Source organism: Suncus etruscus, chromosome 1 (genome assembly GCF_024139225.1).
Source record: "Suncus etruscus isolate mSunEtr1 chromosome 1, mSunEtr1.pri.cur, whole genome shotgun sequence".
Taxonomy (NCBI): Eukaryota; Metazoa; Chordata; class Mammalia; order Eulipotyphla; family Soricidae; genus Suncus; species Suncus etruscus.
In genome coordinates, this window is record NC_064848.1 from 121,907,669 (window position 1) to 121,922,988 (window position 15,320).

Consider the following 15,320-nt stretch of genomic DNA (forward strand, 5'->3'; position numbering starts at 1 on the left):
TTTTGGAATGAATGTCCTTCCATCTTGGGGATATATGCCTAGGAGAGCAATTGCTGGGTCAAATGGCAGCTCAATTCTAAGTTCTTTGAGCACTCTCCAGACTTTTCTCCATAGATGTTGGACCAAGGGGCATTCCCACCAGCAATGAATGAGAGTTCCTTTCATACCACATCCTCTCCAACAAAGATAGGTAATTCTACCTATCTCCATTATTTTTGATGTGAGCCAACCTCACTGGTGTGAGGTGGTATCTCATTGTTGTCTTGATTTGGATCTCCCTGATGATGAGCGAAGGTGAGCATGTTTTCATGTGTTTGTTGACCATCCTTCTCTCTTCCTCAGAGAAATGTCTATTCATTTCGTCTCCCCATTTTTTATGGCTTCGTTTGGTTTTGAAGGGCTCAGGTTTCTGAGCGCTTTGTATGTTCTAGATATCAGCCCTTTATCTGATATATCAAGTGAAAAGATTTTTTCCCATTCTGTTAGCTGTCTTCTTGCATTAAGTAGGGTTTCTTTTGCCATGCAGAAGCTTTTTAGTTTGATATAGTCCCATTTGTTTATAGTTGATGCTAACGTTTTTGCCATTGGTGCTCCATTCTCAAAGACCCTTTTGATATAAAGGTCTTCGAGTGTTCTGCCTATTTTATTCTCGATAAACTTTATAGATTCAGGTCTGATTTCCAGATCTTTGATCCATTTTGAGTTGACTTTTGTATAAGGAGTGAGATATGGGTCGATTTTCACTTTCGTGCATATGAGTTTCCAGTTGTACCAACACCATTTGTTGAATAGGCTTTCTTTGTTCCATTTCATATTCTTGCCTCTTTTATCAAATATTAGTTGGCTATATATCTGGGGGTTTATGTCTGGGAATTCTGTTCTAATCCACTGGTCTGAGGTCCTGTCTCTGTTCCAGTACCATGCTGTTTTTATTACTATGGCTTTATAGTATAGTTTCAAGTTAGGTAAGGAGATACCTCCCAACTTCTCATTTTTCAGAATGTGTTTAGCTATCCTGGGTCTTTTATGGTTCCAAATGAATTTTATAATTGATTGTTCTATTTCTTTAAAGAATTGTGTCTGGATTTGGATAGGGATTGCATTAAATCTATATAGCAGTTTGGGTAAAATAGTCATTTTGACTATGTTAATTCTACCTATCCTTTTTAGTTAAAAAATAAATTTAAATGAATATTTGACATTATTGTCAATGATAATGGCAGTAAAATGACAAAACATACAAGTAAATTTTATGTGATAATTTTAGAAATATTTATCATTTGATTGGATTGACTGTAGATACTTTTTATACTCTATTAGAATGAATACACATTACTTTTCTGGTGTTTTTAAACAATTACATTTTTAATTATGAGGATTTTTGTTTGTTTGTTTGTTTTTTGTTTTTGGGCCACACCAGGCGGTGCTCAGGGGTTACTCGTGGCTATCTGCTAAAAAATAGCTCCTGGCAGGCACTGGGGACCATATGGGATGCTGGGATTCAAACCAACCACCTTAGGTCCTGGATCAGCAGCTTGCAAGGCAAACACTGCTGTGTGCTATCTCTCCAGCCTCGAGAATTTTTGATAATGTGTAGTCACATATTTTATTTGTTTTGGGGCCACACCCCAAAGTGTATAGGGATCACTCCTGGCAGGCTTGCTAGGGATTGAACCTAGGTTGGCTATGTGTAAGGCAAGGTTTGGTCCTATTCATAGTCACATTTTACTGGAAAAAAGTTCATTGATCATTATGTATTTGTAGTTAGAATAAATATATTTCATTCCATTGAGTAATAATTTCCAAGTTTTGTTTTATAAAGTTAATCTCTAACAGTCATTAATATTTTTATTTTAAATTAATTTAAAAATTATTAGTTATTTGGGGGGCAAGATCTATAGTATAGTATTGTGTATAGGGTACTTTCCTTGCATGTGGATGTTTTTTTTTTGTTGTTGTTGTTTTGTTTTTTGGGGGGTCACACCTGGCAGCACTCAGGGGTTACTCCTAGCTCTATGCTCAGAAATCGCTCCTGGCAGGCTCAGGGGACCATATGGGATGCCAGGATTCGAACCACCATCCTTCTGTGTCTAAGGCAAACGTTCTACTACTGTGCTATTTCTCTAGCCCCTGGATGTTGCATTTTTGATCCCTGGCACCTCATATAATCTCTCTGAACACCACCAAAGTTATCTCTGAGTACAGTGACAGGAGTAAGTCCTGAACACCATAGGGTGTGGCCCCAAAACAACAAAAATATTAGTTATTTAAATATAAAAACTAAACACTATAGAGTTGTCTTATTCTATCACTCAACTGCCACCCCAATTTTAAACAGATGGTTCTATAATTGGTATTGAAGAGCAGGGTTCAAAACTGGTTAAATAGAATTTGTAGCTTATTATTATAATTAAATGTTGCAAACCAGTTATAACAATTTTTGCAGATTCCATTCATGCTGAGCCCCTGAACAGAAAGTATAAAAGTTATTTTACATAAAAGTCAGTGATTTTAGTAGCATGAATGATGCCGGGTTGGCAACCTTTGAATAATGCCAGATGGACTTGCGGGATCTTCTTTTATTTAATGAACAGAGTAGAGAAGCAGGTGCTACAGGACTGCTTTCAGGGTATCATGGGGGAATTTGACTTCTGTTTACATTCTATCATTACTCCTTGTCTTGAAACAGCTGAGCATTAGGAATGAACGAATATGGGAACTGGCCATTGGTTGGGAAATACTGTGATATGAATTTCCATCTTAACAATTGCCATGATGTAGCTAGACTTAAACCTAGGATTTTAGTACTCTCAATATTTTTTGGGGAGAGGATTTGGGTCATACTCAGCAGCTCTAAGGGGTTACTCCTAGCTCTGAGCTAAGAAATCAGACAGGGTGATTATCTATATCTATTATGGCTATCTATACAGCCATAATACTAGTGTTTTAAAGTCGTCCAAATCAATTAGGTTAGCATTACAGTATTTCAAAAGTGATAGGAATTTTAGGAATTCTCTGTAACATATTTAATTTTTATAGATATTTGAAAAAGGCCTAAAGAATATACAAATTTTGTGCAATGTTACACAAATAACTAGTGAGACAACCATAATCAAACTCTCACTCCTAACATTGAATCTTCGCTCTTGCTAACATATGACATTGTTTAACTCTTAACAAGGAAAAAATAAAAATATCATCTGTTGACTTATTTCCATTCCAGTATGAACTTGTGAAACAAACAGAGGACTCTGCTGCCTGCTGGTATTTCTGCATTTGAAAGTTCTCCCTTTTTTGGCACATTACCTTCATGAGCTACATCTTTTATTCTTCTTTGGTAATTAGCATATTAGAAAGGAAAAATTTAATTAAAAATTAATAACTTAATTTAAATATATAATTAATAGCTAACAATATTTTCAATATAATCTAATTACATTACAAACATTACAGAAAATAATGTGAGTTGATAGGGTAAAATAATTTTTAATTGTTGATTGCATTTTTGGAACATTGTGTTATCAGGAAAAGTTTCTTGGAGTTTATCAGAGTAGTTTGAATATGAAACCACATCCACATAACCTACTAAGAGAAATACTATTTATTAAATGATTATAGGAATGAAGATGATTTCATAGCAGGGCCAAATAGATAGAACAGTGGGTAGGGTACTTACCTTATATGCAGCTGACCAGGGTTATCCCTGGAATCCCATAAGGTCTCCTGAATTTTCCAGGAATGATTTCTGGGAAGAAGGGAGTGGGCGCAGTGAGTGGTGGGAATGTTGCATTGGTGAAAGGGGGTGCTCTATTTTTGACTGAAACCCAACTACAATCATTCATGTAATCATGGTGCTTAAATAAAGATTTTATATATTAAAAAAGGAAAAAGAAAATACATGCTTTGTTGCTTCATTGCAAGAAAACCAAATCATTAAATGTGTAGCAAAGCAAATTTTTATAAATGTAAATGTAAAATTGTGTCTTGACTTATAGCCGTAACTTTGTCAATCTTTAAGATAATTATTGCTTTTCCCAGATTTTTCTTTCCTTCTTCATTTATGTCTATCAGTGGTCATACATTCTTAGCTTGTTATATAGTCTATCTCTCAAGTCTATATCCCCTGAAACTACATAGTAATAGGGCTCTGTCCTATCTCTTCCTTTTACTGGTTGTCAAATCCCCTGAATTTATCCTGGTTTTCCTAGTTCCTACTATAATTAATCACAGACAGTGCAGAATAGAGGAAAGAGTCCTCATAGCTCAGTTCAGTGCTACCCTAGCTCATCCTGACTAATCATTTAGCTTTAATCCATAACACATCTCCTGGTAAAGATTTTTTTTTTCTGAACACTGATAGCAATGCAGAGTTAAAGTCTGCAATGAGTACAGCAAGTAAGGTGCTTTTTTACACTCAGTCAATCTGGGTTCAATCCTCACCAACTCTAGCACCACCAGTAATAATTCTTAGTGAAAAGCCAGGTGTTAAACCAGAGTATTGCCAGTGTGGCCTCAAAATAAACAAAAAAATAATGCAGAGATAAATGTTTGGGCTTTGGAGACAAATTTTTATTTAAATACAACTCCAATTCATCACCATTTGACATTAGGAAAAAATATTTTTTCTTTCTAAATCTGTTTTTACCCTTCACAGTTGTTAGGGGACCAAAGTAAGAAAATTAAGGCAATCAACTGGCATAAAATAAGCACCATTATATGGTGTTTTTTTTATAATGTACAAAGCATGGAGAGTAATAATTTTCTCATGGAAGATGAAAGGCAGATATTGAATCCTCACTCTCCAGTGATAGCAAGCATTCCTTGGGCCTGTTTTCTATCTATCATAAAATGAATAATAATGCTTACTTCTCAGAGGATTTAAGATGAAATAGCTTTAAATTACTTGTACTCTTCTGTATATCTGGAGAGAGGATATTAGGAAAAATTTCTTGGAGTTCATCAGAGTTGTTTGATATGTAACCATACCTATCTAATCTACTAAAAGAAAAAATATTTATTAAGTGATTACAGCAATGAGGAAAATCTCATAGCAGAGCCGAATAGGGAGTTCATCAGAGTTGTTTGATATGTAACCATACCTATCTAATATACTAAAAGAAAAAATATTTATTAAGTGATTACAGCAATGAGGAAAATCTCATAGCAGAGCCAAATAGATAGAGCAGTGGGGTAGGGTATTTGCTTTACATGCAGCTGAAGAAAGCAAATTCATTCTGTACTATCTTGCCTATGTATTGTGACTTCTTCACTGCCAGATTCATGTTTTCCATCAGAAAACTATCACTCAAGGGTCTCCCAAAAGTGGAGTAGCTTTTTTTCTCAGCGAATTGAAGGAAATCTGAATTCATTTATGCACATTTAGTTGCTCATTTAATAATAATCCATTATTAGCTATTGCTGTACTTTCTTTGATCTGTGTTATTTTCCTACCAGAATAGACAACTTAGTCTGTCTTCATTGTCTCTCACCTCTCATTGAGCAATTTCAAATTTCAAACAAATCTCTTTTTCTGTCTTGATTACTACAGATAAATTTTGGGACCACTCATGTTTGAGTGTGTCCTAATCCATTTGTGCCTGATAAACTACTTTCAATCCCAAACTTTTGCTTTTTAACTTTACCTTCTAAAACATCCTTCTCACCTATTTCCTTCTTTCAAGTACAGGTTATCATGCAACCAAAAGGCCAATCAATTAATTTAATAATAGAAAACAAAGAATATTATTCACCCAAACAATATATTCAGAGGAACTTGTAACTGTCAAGCACAGCAATAGCTACAGTAGAAATTAGTATTGAATTATATGGATGCAATGCATAGATTTTTATATTCAGGAGGAGAAATTAGGGAAGTAAGTGACAATTAAAATTCCATACTATGAGTTCAAAGAGACTATGAGTTCAAAGGTATACTGTCTTGCATGTGATTAACAGGGTTATGTATGGTACCAGGAGCATTGCACAGGGGTATATCCAAGGTCTTGAGTTCAAGGAATAGCTTTTGATCAATACAAAGTATTTACCCATCATGCATTTCCTCAATGAAATTAAAATATGGTGTACTGAAATTTTCCATGTCAGGAGAAACCCATAGGATATGCACCTAATAAAGATTTAAAGGGTCAGGTACAAAATCTTAGGAGAAAAGGCAATTGGAAGACATTATTCCAGGCCAAAGAAAGTATAGCATTTCTGATTAAAGACAACACATGTGTAGGTAATGGAAAAAATTCAGCATAGCTGGAGAATCAAGTGTAAACAGGAACTGTAATAGATTAGGTGATAGATGTGTGTACAGTCAAGGCTACAAGTGGCTTTATAAGCTACATCAAGGAGTTTATACTTTATCTTAAAAGCATTAGGAAGTCATTTAAGGGTTTTCAATAGGGCAGACACATGACCAAGTTTGGTTTTTAGAAAGCTCATTTTTACTGAACTACAGAAAATGGCTTAGAAAAAGAATGATACAGGAAATAGTTTATTCGGTTAGAAGGCTTTTTCTATAATTCAGGTGAGCAAAATGACTGCTTGAGTCAAAGGAAAAAATGAAAAAATTTAAGCATTTATTTATTCATTCAACAAATATACATTGACTTGTACCTGGTATTATGATGATTTTTTTTCTGATTTTTTTGGTCACGGAGAGTGATTATCAGGAGTTATTCCTGGCTCTGCATTTAGGAATTACTTATGGCGGTGTTTGGGTAACTACAGTGGTCACTGGGGATCAAACCCAGGATGTTTATTTTTTTGCAAGGCAAGTGCCTTCCCCACTACACTATTGCTTAGGTCTTCAAAATAGCATTCTAAAATTTTCTTTTTAAATAGAAAATGCAGTGCAATTGTATTTGAATTTGTCAAGAAAATGTTAACTGAAAGCTTTGAAATAATGCAGACACCAAAAGATAAAAAATAGAAAAAGAAGTTTGTGCAAAGTGAAGTATACATTCATTTTTTAAAAACAAGCATATCAGGGCTCCAGAGGCAGTGCATTGTACGCCTTTCTTACGTGCAGCTGACCCAAGTCCCATATAGTGCCTTGAGCCCCAACAGGAGTCATACCTGAACACAGAGACAGTATTAACCCCTGATAATTGCTGCCTGTGATTCCCCCAACCTCAAAGATATATTTTTTGAAAGTAAATCAATGGAGAAATACTGATGAGAATTACTGTCTCTTAAAACGACAGTTGAAGGGCCCAAGCAATAACACAGTGGGTAGGGTGTTGCCTTGAAGGCAGCCAACCTGGGTTCAATCCCTGGCACCACCTATGGTCCCCCCAGAACTCCCAAGAGTGAGCAGGTGTAAGCCCCAAGCACACAAGGGCATAGCCCCTAAACAAACCAAAAACCCAAACAATATGTAATTTAAGTCTCTTGATTCAAAATCATTTACTACTATTGCCGATGTGCTTGGCATTGACACTATGGAGTCAAGATGGTATTATTTTTTTCACACTTTTATTTAAAGATGGCAGATGAATTGTGGGGCTGAGAGGTAACTCTAGCATTGAGAAACATTTATAAGTTTCTTTTGCTTCCCAGGGAGTCCAGCTTCTCTCTCATTTTATTGCCATTTTAGTGTTGAGCAACCCTGAGTTAAAAAAATTAGAAGTTACTTGACAATCAGATAGGACCAAAGCTACTGGTGGGGCGATTTTAGTTCTCCCAGACCCATACTACTAGGCCATAAATACTGTTTTGAATGAATCCTTTCTAGCCATGGGTCTATTCTTTCAGGCTTGTCCAGCTCTGTCTATATTTATGGAACAGGTGGCTTTAGGGGCAAATACTTCAAGCTAAAAAGGAAATCTGTGCTGCCTTCATTTTTTTTGGCAGCTTTCCTAGCAATTTAAAATCCATTGCTAATCAAATCAATAATAATTCATTTCCTTCCTACTAAGTATGAAATATACCAAATCTCACAGCCTCGATAGATGAAAACTGTTGCAATGTTGCTGAAACTTGACTTTTACCAGGAATCCTGTGGAGCTGGCTGGCAAAATAAATTCACTGGATAACCGCACAAAATCATATACCCACCTGTTGAGAACCACTACAAAGTTAGAAACTAATGGTCTTGTTCTCCAGCAGTGTCAGTTACCCATGAAATCTAGTTTTAGGATATAGCTGATATTTTTTACTGAAGTGAAGATGCCCATATTTTAATACCTTTTGGTAGGGTGGAGTATTTGTTTTCCTGATTCAAAAAATAAGCTGAAATGGTAGCAATTTGTGAGATGACTAAGATTTCAAATGGTTAAAACATTATTAGCACTGCTTTTAGTATTTCTTTTTTGGTGTTAGGTAATCAAGGGTCCAGTTTAATAAGATATACATAGAGTCATTCTATATTTAAAAATATTCAAGAGATGGCATATTTTTGTCTCATTTACTATTGTATTATTATAATAAATGCAATGGAACATAGTATCTTGTGCATAGTTTTGGATGAATAAATTCGCTTGAAAATTGACTTACCTTAATGAAATTGTAAGTATCCATTCTTCTGGTTGAATAAAATTAAGCATTATGATATGTCCCTATAACTTTTATGTATTTAACTCTCAGGAGTACCTTTCAAGTAAAGGTTTCAGTGAAGAAAATGTATTAATTGTAGAAATTGATTTTTGTAGTTATAAGCCCAATATTTTTCTTTTTTCTTATTAAATAAATATAACATATAGAAACCTAAGCATCCAGCTTTATTTATCACTTATTCCCAGAGTGGTAATTATTATAATGAATTAATGAGAGACCAAGGCTCTCTTACTGCTTTTCCAACTGACACCAAAATTATTCCCATTAATTTGATTTAAAATAATTATGATCATGATGACAATAATTTAATAAAATAACTGCCCTCATATGTCCAGCTCAACAATATTTATGCTGTTTTAACAGCCTATAATATATTTTAAATCAAATAAAATGATTTTAAAGTATTCTTGAATACATTTTATGAATTAAATTAATATTAATTTGATATTTTTAGCAGATAAAATAGAATATAAAATTGTAGGGTCACATATAGGCATGAATAGAATTTTTTCAAAAATTGAATTCGAATGATTTGAGAAACTGGGTTACTCTAGAATATATTTTTACAAATTAGTTTTGTTAGTAGGAAAATTTTCTGCTGTTAAGAATACACTTAATATAACTCTTGTTCCTGATGCTGCTCTTAGTGATATGAGGCTTAGTATGCCTTTAAAAAATTACGCCATAAATTGTTTGATTGAGATGATGAGTAACAATTTGGAATCTAATTTAAGGCTTATTGCTTATTGTTTCATAATATAAGAGATAACGGTTTGCTGTAGCATGCTCATCTTTGCATATTGCCCTTGTGAGATATTTCTAAAATAAAGATGTCTTAAAAATTGAAGTCAAATTCATATTGCTCATTCTTTTGAGGGGATCTGTTGAGCTGTTTTCAGAGCTTACTCTTGGCTCTATTTTCAAAGATCACTCTGGGTGGACTCAGGAGACCATATGAGATGTCAGGAACTGAATCCAGGTCAGCTATGTATAAAGCAAGAACCTTTCCCATTGTACTATCTCTCTAGTCCTATGTTTATTATTTTTATATTGAAAATACCAAATTATTATAAACAAATTTTATAAACAAAGCTTTTCTGTCACATAGCTTTTCTGAGATTATATTTGTCTAAAATTGATCACAAATAAACAAAGTGTAAAAGAGTGAATAATTTAAAATATTTGCAATGAAAGAAAATGTAAAAATTCATTTGCTGCTAAAAGATTAAATAGTATGTTCACTTATAAAAGAGAATTGCTCCCAGAAATACTCAGTCAACTGGACTAGACCATTGGTTATTAGGGCCCAGTAATGTGGTGCTGCTTGGAGGTACCTCAACTATCTCACAACTATCTCTCAGGTACTCTTGTTATCAGGGCTATATCTGATAGTCATGAACAGAATGCAGTGCCAGAGATTCAGTTCAGGGCCTTGTACATGCAAGGTCTGTGTCCTATCCCCAAACTATCTCCCCAGTCCTAACATGGTTTGTCTTTGATTATTATATACAGATATATATTTATATCTTCTTACATCCTAGTACGACAAAGGCAAAAATGTGCTCGACTATAATTTTCTATCTTCTACCATAGAGATATATTGAAAGAGGAAGTTTGGCCTTCAACTTCCTTTATATTTTTCTTTTATTATGACGAACACTCTATAAGTGATTTTGGTTATTAGTATAAATTTGTTTTTAGTTGGGAAAAATTATAGTACTTGGTTGAATATTTGTGATTATATGTATGTACAATTTAAGTTTATTTTAAAATGAGAGCAGCAAAAATTTTGGTTATTAGTATAAATTTGCTTTTAGTTGGGAAAAATTATAGTACTTGGTTGAATATTTGTGATTATATGTATGTACAATTTAAGTTTATTTTAAAATGAGAGCAGCAAAAATCTTCAGCAAAACCCATAAAATATATAAAATATATTTTCTGTCTTAAAATGACGATCTTTCATGCCTATGATGGAAATATAAATCACCAGACCTCTGGTACTGCAGAAAATTCTCAAGACCTTACCGGCACAGCAAATAACAGCACCACAAAGAACAACACAAGTTCTTTCTGTCGGGGAGCTGAGTGGCATCATATCTGCAGCAATTATATTAAATCCCTAAACACACTGAAGATTTACCAGTTCCTTGTATAAGTGAGAAAATTTGTTTTCTTGGATTACAAATACTAGATTAAGATGTTATGAGTTTTAGGTTAAGATATTAACCTAGAATTATGGGTTCTAGGTTGATTTCATAGATACACGAACATTTTACATGCTACCTATCAAATTATTCAATAGTAATTAGAAAGATAATACAAATATATCTTCTAAGTGGATATTAGCAACATTTTTCTAGTTTATTTTTATAAAGTTAATAATCTGTTAGACTTGAACTATATCAAAGGGTGTTTTATTATAACCAATTGCTTTGTTTTTATAAGTAAGAAATTATAAGTAAAATGCACTGCTAATTATGGCTAATTATGGATGGATTTAAAAATAATGGGAAATTACTTTGCACTGGGTTGTCTTCATGCATATAAAGCAAAGCAAAAATCAACTAAAAATTATATTTTTTCATCTAAAAAGTCTTTAAGACTAAAACTTCAGTCAATACTAGATTCAATTAAAATATGTATTAAGCCTCCATTACCACTCCTAATACACAGTAGGGACTTATTAAATTTCCAGATAGAAGATGGCTTATTTTATAAATCAAACTGCAGCCGTACTAAAATATCTGTCTAAATTTTCTGTAAAATATTTGAAATAGGAACTTGAAACAAATTTGGTGCCCTCTAAAAGATTTATGAATTATTTATAATTGAGGATAGAAACATAAAAAGTAATAACATGCACAAATATCCATAATTTGGTCATTTGAAATGAAAGCAGAGCATCAAGTCTATCTGATTAAAATTAAAAGTGCTATTATGAAGCTAGCACATGAATAAGGCAAAAGCCCAGAGAAAGCATATTTTAATGTGCTTTAGATATTCTCTCCTGTTGATATTGTCAAGCTAGGGTCAGCCCCCGTCGACAATTGCTTAGGTTGAAACCTTATTGAAATATTGCACATAGTAAGTGACCCTTAGTAGACTGGTGCCAGCCTTGGGAAGCTATGTTTGTTAAAAATAACCATGCCATTAATCCATTAGTAGGGGATGGAGGCACTGATGACCCAGATGGAAATACTATAGATTTTCAAAGCTGGTGCAAGTTTAGCAATCAGTCACTTCATTAGATAGTCGAGGAAATTCAGAGATCATTTATCGATCATGGCCTATAGATGGTTAGCAGTTCAGCACCTGACACCCAGGCTGGCATTCTTTTTCACTCTACACAGGGTAATTAAATAGAAACTAAGTTTACTGAGAGGGAATAAAAAAAAAAAACTAATTTTACTGAGAACACAAACATCACCAAACTAGACTGTGCTGATGGAAGCAGCTGTCACTTTAGAAGATGGAATCAACTGGGCCCAACTCTAAAGTAGGAGATCAAATTTTAAAAGTGAATGTTTAATTGTGATAAATGTAGGGGCTTTCAAATGAACAAAACAAGTTTTAAAAATTCACTGAAAAATGGTGAATTGTAGAACTAGAGAAGTCTGAGGTCCAAGTGGCTGCATAAGACTTCCTTTCTTCTGAGGTAATTTGGACGTGATATTTTCTATTAATATTAATAGTAATCCTATCTGGGTACTATAGGGGTATGAATGTTAAGAATTTCAAAAAGCTCTGGAGATATTTAAAAATAGGAAAATTAATCCAAGTGGTTGTGAAATGGTTGGAAATGATGATTCTATAAATTAAGCTGTTAAAAGGAGATCTGACAACAGATACCATGAAAGGGTTACCTGATCAATGATAATACTTTTAAATCAAAATTGGAATTTCATTGGTTACCTTAATATAGTACATACACATTTTGATTTTCATTGATGCATACCTGAAACATATTTTCTATCTGCAGTATCACTTGAAAATACATGTAAAAAGTTCTACATATTCATGAATGTGACATAATTACTTTTAGGGAGTGACATGTATGAGACATGTTAAATTTTTCCTATGATACTGTGTGTATAGTCCACTTTTAAATTTTAAATTATTTAATTTGAAAGGTCCCTTAAAGATTTATACAAAATATCAAGATGGTTCTGTATCATACAATTCTTAGAGAACACAAAAGATAGTATTAAGCAATCAACTACTCTTTGATACTTTTGATTCTTAGTGCCAAGTCTTAAGGCTAGAACTCTAGTTATTCTTAGTCTTCAGCTTCTATAAGTCTTTATCATCCTTTAGTCATTTATTTTTAAATTTACAACAACAGCAGCAAAATAGTCAAAACGTATTGAATGTTCACTCTGTACCAAGTACTGTATCAAGTAATTGATATCCCCTGACTCCCCTTTTGATCTATTTCTAATATATGAATCACTTCTCTGTGTTCTAGTTCTTTATTTATAGAGTACTGAAAATAATAGCACCTACTTGTTGTGATAATCAAATAATTCCACATATGAAAAGTACTTAGAATAGTCTTTGGCACACATCACTATGAAATAAGTTTTACTGTTAATCTCACTAACTTTTAGAAGCTAGTCTTGAAAAGTATTCGTTGATGCTAATTTCCCAAGTACACATCATCGAATTGAGACTCAGCTTTAATGAACTTGTTCAAAGTCACAAAATTAGGGATAGAATAAGTTCTTGAATGTTCAAATCTTAGGCTTTTTAAACCTCTATGTCATACCTCTCCTTCTTAAAAACCTAAGCAATATTCACACTACATTAACTTCTTCAATTAATGAATTCATATGCTGGACACATTATGAGCTTTCATATTTCTTTACCTTTTGCGCATTTTATTATTTCTTCTATCTGAAATGGCTTTCCTGACTTTGTCCCGCAGATGAAATTAAAATTATCCTCTAAGATTGAATTCAGCTGTCACCTTTTCTATCTCACCTTCCTCCTCCCATCTTCACAGAGTTAATTGCTTGTCTGTGTTTCTTTGACACTTAGCTCACATATCTCCCTTACAACACTTATCACATTGTCTCATAATTTGTTTATGTCTCTGCTGTAATATGGTGAACTAAGAAAGAGCCAGTAAAAAAAAAGTAAAACATACTTAAGATGCTATAGTCTTTTCTTTCTCTTTTTCTTTCTTTCTTTCTTTCTTTCTTTCTTTCTTTCTTTCTTTCTTTCTTTCTTTCCTTTCTTTCTTTCTTTCTTTCTTTCTTTCTTTCTTTCTTTCTTTCTTTCTTTCTTTCTTTCTTTCTTTCTTTCTTTCTTTCTTTCTTTCTTTCTTTCTTTCTTTCTTTCTTTCTTTCTTTCTTTCTTTCTTTCTTTCTTTCTTTCTTTCTTTCTTTCTTTCTTTCTTTCTTTCTTTCTTTCTTTCTTTCTTTCTTTCTCTCTCTCTCTCTCTCTCTCTCTCTCTCTCTTTCTTTCTTTCTTTCTTTCTTTCTTTCTTTCTTTCTTTCTTTCTTTCTTTCTTTCTTTCTTTCTTTCTTTCTTTCTTTCTTTCTTTCTTTCTTTCTTTCTTCCTTCCTTCCTTCCTTCCTTCCTTCCTCCCTCCTCCCTCCTCCTTCCTTCCTTCCTTCCTTCCTTCCTTCCTTCCTTCCTTCCTTCCTTCCTTCCTTCCTTCCTTCCTTCCTTCCTTCCTTCCTTCCTTCCTTCCTTCCTTCCTTCCTTCCTTCCTTCCTTCCTTCCTTCCTTCCTTCCTTTTTTCTTTTTGCCACACCCAATGGTGCACTCAGGGGTTACGACTCCTGGCTCTGCTCAGCGCTCAGAAATCGCTCCTGGCTCCGGGAACCATATGGGATGTTGGGGATTGAATCCACGTCTGACCTGGGTCAGCCACATGCAAGGCAAATGCCCTACAGCTGTGCTACCACTCTGGCCCCCCGAGATGCTATAGTCTTTTCTAAGGGATTCACAAGGATACACTCATTTACTTCTCTCAACCTCAGGACATATGTATTATTACAGTTACCTTTTTATTGATGAGAAATAGAAAGGTTAAGTAACTTGTCCATGATCTTACATGCAGTAGGCACTCAAAAAACGAACCTTGAAAAAAAAAATTAAAAAAAAGAACCTTGAATTCATTATGCCTAAGTAAAAATGCTTACTCAAAGTGATTAAAAGTCTTTTTTCACTGAGTGGTCAGAGCAATAATACAATGAGTAGGACATTTGTCTTGCATGAGGCTGTCTCAGGTTTGGTCTTGGCATCCTATATGGTCCCCAGAGCCTGCCAGGAGTAATTTCTGAAAACAGAGCCAGGAGTAACTCCCGAGTGCAGCTAGGAGTGTCCCTCTTCCACAGAAGTATTTTTCACTGAAGAAAAATGTAATCTCTGAGCTGAAAATTGTTTTTTTATGTGGGAAGAAATAAACTCCTTGATCTCTTTAGTCATATTATTGCCTTCTTAAATTATGAAAAGAAATAATTTAGCTTTAGAAAATGTAAATTTCAATTATCAATTTATTTTAAAATATGATCAATTTTGTTTAAAAATTGTTAAATTGTTCAATGATCAATAATCTCAGATCATTTTGGTCTAAAAATGTTAATTTTAGAATCACATTTTTTCCGCCACATAAATTTCACTTCATTATCTTGACTATTCATATAATTTCAAGGTTATTTTATGGTATTCAAAATCCAATAATTTGAGACATGTAATGCTTGAGTCAAGAATATATACATATGTATATATCTCCATTTTCAAATCTG